The sequence below is a fragment of the Vombatus ursinus genome, unplaced genomic scaffold (genome assembly GCF_900497805.2).
Source record: "Vombatus ursinus unplaced genomic scaffold, bare-nosed wombat genome assembly UNPS02014786.1, whole genome shotgun sequence".
NCBI classification, from domain to species: Eukaryota; Metazoa; Chordata; class Mammalia; order Diprotodontia; family Vombatidae; genus Vombatus; species Vombatus ursinus.
The window spans coordinates 10,031,219-10,036,993 of NW_020954564.1; the positions used below are offsets into that span (position 1 = coordinate 10,031,219).

At 40.6% G+C, this 5,775-nt stretch overlaps 1 pseudogene; it reads right to left on the reverse strand.

The window, feature by feature from the left end:
* LOC114046981 overlaps positions 1–1,368 on the reverse strand; it is a 19,113-nt pseudogene extending 17,745 nt beyond the window's left edge.
* Between the last annotated feature and the right edge of the window lie 4,407 nt (positions 1,369–5,775).

Here is a 5,775-nt window from a genome sequence, read left to right on the forward strand (position 1 = left end):
ATATATATATATATATATATATATATATATATATATATATATATATACATATATATATTAGTCCTACATCCCCTTTTATAAGGAGAATAGAATGGCTAGCTTTTTGTCCCTTTCTCCTGCTCTCTTCCAGGCAGGAATCAAGCTGCAGTCACTCTGGTAACAGGGTAGGTAGCCAGAGACCTGATCAATTAGGCCAGAATTAAGATGTCCTGCTGTTATAGATAGAAGGCCCAGAAACACAAGTAGGAAACATGAAGGGTCAGTCAGGCCTGAAGAGTTGAGTCTGTACCTGATCAGTCAGACTTAAGGAGAGGAAGTCTGTTTCATGGTAGCACTCGGAGGCAGCCCTGTGGGCTTGTGGCTCTGAGGTCTGGGACTTTCATGTGCCTAGAGGCAGCTGGTGGATCAGTGGACAGAGCACTGGGCTTGGAGTCAAGAACACTTGAGTTCAAATCCCACCTCAGACAATTACTAGGTGTGTGAACCTTGGTAAGATACTCAACCACTGTTTGCCTCAGTGTCCTCAACTGTAAAATGGGGATAATAGAGATACCTACCTCCCAGGGTTGTTGTGAGGATCAAATGAGATAATATTTGTACTAAGTGCCTGGCACACAGTAGGTGCCATATAAATGCTTATTTCCTTCCCTTTCACCTATAGTAGAAAGAGTAGTAGATGTGGAATCAGAAGAAATCTGTGTAAATCGTGGCTGTGCCAGGGGATTCAGGATTTGGTACCAATCATATAATCTTTCTGAGAATCAATTTTCTCATGTGTAAAATAATTCTGGCAATAGCTGCCTACCTTACAGGTTTATGGGGAAATTATTTTGTAAACTTTATTTTAAAATGTTTCTTAAATATTTTCCCAATTACAAGGAAAAAATTTAATATTCATTTTTTTTAACTTTGGGTTCCAAATTCTCTTCTTCCCTTCCTACCTTCCCCCATCATTGAGAAGGCAAGGAATTTGATATATGTTATTTTGTAAACTTTGAAGTACTGTACATATGAACCAGAATATAGACTCTGGAGTTTGAGGATCCAGGTTCAAATTCTGCTTCTGATGCTTATTCTTAATGTGACCTTGACAAGTGACTTCCTTTCTATCTCCCACTTCAGTTTCCTCTGCTGTAAAATGAGAGGATTGAACTAGTTTGCCTCTAAGTTTCTTTTCAACTCTAGATCTCTGATTCTATGATCAAAGAAATATATGGATGACAAAGAAGACGGGCTGGCCATGTCACAGGAGCAAGGTGTTATAAATGATGGACTCTCTATGTGCTTCATTGGTTCTTCAATATCTTGAGTGTAATAGGGGCATTTAGGGGAGCCTCTCTTGGCATGGTGGACAAGGGTGCTTCTCATGGAGCTAAGTAGGCACTCTGGCCCCTTCCACTGGGCCACATGATCTGGCCTATTGCTCTTTTCTGTCCCTGAGACTAGAGGTAGTGTTGAAGATGATTGGTACAAAGCCAAGAAGACTCTCTCAAGAGGCTCAAGGATTGTAGAAAAGTTGACTTCCCCCTCTTTTGCACACATCACTTGAGACGCTGCCAGTTCTCCCATGGACTTCCATTAAGGGAGGAAAAGAATTTCTCTTCTTCTCCTCCCACTCCATGGAAACAATGACAATTACATATACATGATAGCAAAAACATGTGCTAGCATTAAGTACAGATGGTGCAGCAGTTAGAGTGCCAGAGCCTAGAGTCAGGACATTCAACATCAGTAAGCCTAAGTACCCCCACTCTCAAGCTGCTGGGGCTATTGCAGTACTGCCTAAGGAGGAGGTAATTTTATCTCAGCTGGGGGAGGGAATAGGAGCTGGAAGCCACTGGAATTTGAGGGAAGAGTGAGGCCAAGATACAGTGTTAGCTGGCCATCAGCTCCTGCCCCCAAATTCCTCAGTATAACCTAGATAAAAGGAGGTCCTGTGAGGGTAAACTACTCCTAGAAAAGCCAGCAAATGACCTCACATTCCTGGTTGCCTTTTGTTTTTTGTGTTTCTTTCTCTGAGTCCAGTCCTTTTTCTGGGGCAGATATCCCCTGGTCCACAGAAATCGTCCTAGCACCCAACTCAGAAACTACCTTTTGATAATCACTTAAGGTCAACTGAGCCCTAATAAGAGCCAAAAACCTGAATTAATCTTTTCTCTCCGAGTGAGCTAAAAATGCCCATTTCTGTGTCAGTAACTACAGGACCAGATGAAACTGACCAGCATTCTTCCTGTTTGTGATCACTAAGGACAGGATACCTGAGACCAGACACTCTCTTGAATAGTGGGACTTTTCTTATCTTGGTATCCCATGGACATATTTTATGTAGGGGAAACACAGATATCCTGGGACTATAATTTCAATTGCCACTTTATTACTTCTCTTGTCTTATTGTATTTACAACCTATTCAACTAAGAAACTTCCTTTCTCATGCTATATGTTAAAAAACATATGGAAGCTATATATTTTTTGAGTAACACAGACATCCTGAGTCAGGGTTTAAATGTCCTTCTAATATTACTTGAGGCAGTAAGAGTTAAAGCTCTGACTCCATGGACATGTTGCTAACTTAAGGAACAAACAATATGAATTTACTTATCACCTAGCTTGTCTCTTTAACCAACTTTTAGGTCAACACTTTCAAACTCACAAGATCATCCATAACTGGAAACAACCATTTTTTAGAATCACTGTTGGGTGTCCTGGGCTCAGGGAAAGAAATGCAAATAAGTGAGGCAGCCAAGGACTTGTGGTCCAGTTTCAGGTTCACCTCAGCAAGTATGCAAATGTAGCATTGCTGACAAGGAGAGAAAGGGAGTGAAATATCTTTTCTACCCTTCCCTATTGCTGGAAGTCCAAGAGAGAACTGGCCAAGTCTCAGAAGAGCTTATCTATAGCTCTTACAGTCTACTGACCTCTCAGTTACCAATCATCTTTGGCACAAGCCCCAGACATGGGGACATAAAAAGACCAACCAGGAGCTACTGGTTACACATGTCCTTTAGCAAGGGTCTAGAGCAAGTGGCCCATGGGAAGAGGACAGAGCACACACTCAACTCCAAGGGAAGTGCCCTCACTCAGCAGATATGGAGAGGTTTCCTTGATTATATCCATCATATAAGAAAATGTGAGGAAGGCTCACAGCAAATGTAACAGGAGAAAGGCAGAAATCACCCATGGTGGAAACGCATAGATGGATTGTGATCTGGATGGAACATTCATACTGAAGAAATCATAGATGTCTTTGTGTCTGATTATTATCAGTCCTGACAGTTTAGGTTTTCTGCGCTCAGCTTTGCCCCTATGGCAGGCCCCAGAGGCTTTGTTAAAGTGAGGCTTAAGCTGCCTAAGGGGAAGCAGTGTTATCAGGGACCCAGGAGCCCTCCTTAATACATTTAATAAGGGGGCAACTAACCCAGAAGGGGGCTTTATCTGTCTGTTTAGAGCTAGAAAGGTTGCTAGAAATCTTCTGGTCCTACTTCTTCATTTTACAGATGAAGAAACTGAGGCCACAAGAGAAGAAGTGACTTGCCCAAAGCCATGTGAGTTATAAATAGAAAAACAAGGAACTGAGCCCAGGTCCTCTGACTCTGAACCAAGTACTCTTTCCACTGCAGAAGACACACGCAGCAGGAGATAGAAGGCACAAGGTCAGAGAAAGGTCTAGCTCCTCTTTCTTCTCTTCTCTTAGTCATAGTTCATGTGTCAGATGGTTTACCTTAACTGTTTGTGTATGAGGGTGTCGGGGTGGGTGTTACCCAAGGTAAGGGATGGAGTTTATTTGGAAGTGATTATAGTGCAGAACTTTTTTTTTAATAACTAGAGCTGGAACAAAAGGGATGAGGTAAGAAAATGTGTATTCATCAACATAATGACTCACATTTCTACAATGTTTTATGGCCTGCCAAGCACTTTCTGCAAAACAAACCCATGAAATGGGTCCAGTATCATTATCTGCATTTTATAGATAAATACACCAAAGGCATAGATCCTTAAGTGACTTTTGCCTGAGGTCATATAGTTTATGTCAAAGATAGGATTTGGTCCTAGGTCTTATGATGCAGGATCCTGTTCTCCCTCCATTGAAATATGCTTTTGCCCAATGTGAATTTACATAAATGTACATTCCCTTTCCTTCTTTCTCTTTGATGCAATTGCTCAACTATGTACATGGATTTCACAGTTTTCTCCAGAGAGTCTAATGTTATTCAACAAATATTTGTTGAATGCCAGTTCAATTTTGAACATATTGAGCTTAATGTGCCATTTGGAGAGCCATATACAGGTGTTTAGAAATCCAGCAAGCAGGTAAGATGCAGGACTAGAATTTGGGAGAAAGATTAAGGCTAAATATATAGATTGGAAAGTCAACTGGATAGCAATGATGGCTGAATCAGTGGGAATGAGAACCCCCATAGTGTAGTGCACTGGTCTAGGAAGACCAAAGTTCAAACCTCACCTCTGACACCTACTAAGTGTGTTGTCTTGTAAGTGACTTAATTTCTCTGTGCTTCAGTTTCTTTATCTGTAAAATGGGAAGATTTTGCTTGATGACCTCTAAGATCCTTTCTTAGCTTGTTATGTATGATCCTGTGATCCTATGAACGAATAAGGTTTCCAAGGGAAAGAAAAGAGAAGGAGAGCTCAGGATAGAACTATAGGATAGCCGGAGAAGGCAGTAGCAAACAGTTTCAGTATCTTTGCCAAGAAAAACCCAAATGGGGCCAAGAAGAGTTGGACACAACTGAAAGACTCAACAGCAATCACAAAAGGGAGTGGGAAATAAACTTACTCCAGTAAAGAGAAAGGAGAACCAGGAGGGATCAGCATCGTGAAGGTCAGGGAAAAAGAAGATTCCACTGAAGGGTTTGGTTATCAATGGCATCAAAACCTGTAGAGAGGTCAAGGAAAATGAGGGATGAGAAAAGACCATTGAATTTAAAAATTAAGGGGATAAGAATTGAATAGAAGGTGACATGAATTGAAGGTAATGATGAAGTAGAGAAAGTAATATAAGTAGCTAACATTTATATAGCATTTACTACCTGCCAAGCACTTTACAATTATCATCTCTTTTGATCCTTACTACAACCCTGGGAGGTAGGTGCTATTATTATCATCCTCATTTTATAGGTAGAGAAACTGAGGCAAACAGAAATTAAATGACTTGTCTAGGGTCACATAGCTGGCAAGTGTCTGAGGCCACATTTGAACTCAGATCTTTCTGATACTCTAGTCAGGATTGACTATAGAGGTTTGGGGAGAAATGGAAGAGGGAACTAGAAGTAGTGGCAGAATCATAGAGGTGTTTTTTTTTTTAAATGAGATTGAAAAAAATTCTCTAAAGAATGAGATTGAAAAACCTGTGAGCATGATCGTGATTCAAAAGGTTAACATCCTCATCTTCATTTGCTTTCATATCAAATTACATTAAATGTACATCTTTATTGAATGCATGCACTTGTTAACCTGATTATCTTTCTTCCTCTAGCCTTGATTTGTCATCATCATCCACTCTGGCTCATCCACACTGCTCTGCAGTCCTTCCCATCCATCCCTTTGGCATTAATGGTAGTACTCAACTACAGAGCAGTTGCAGTTACTGATCGTTTTTAGCAGTTAGTTCTTCACCTGAGATTTGGATACTTGTTTTGTTTTTTAAAAATATTTTGATAAATCTCTTTCAAAATAATTTGCTTCACCTGATTGTCAAAGGGACCAGATACACACACACACACACACACACACACACACACACACACACACACACACAC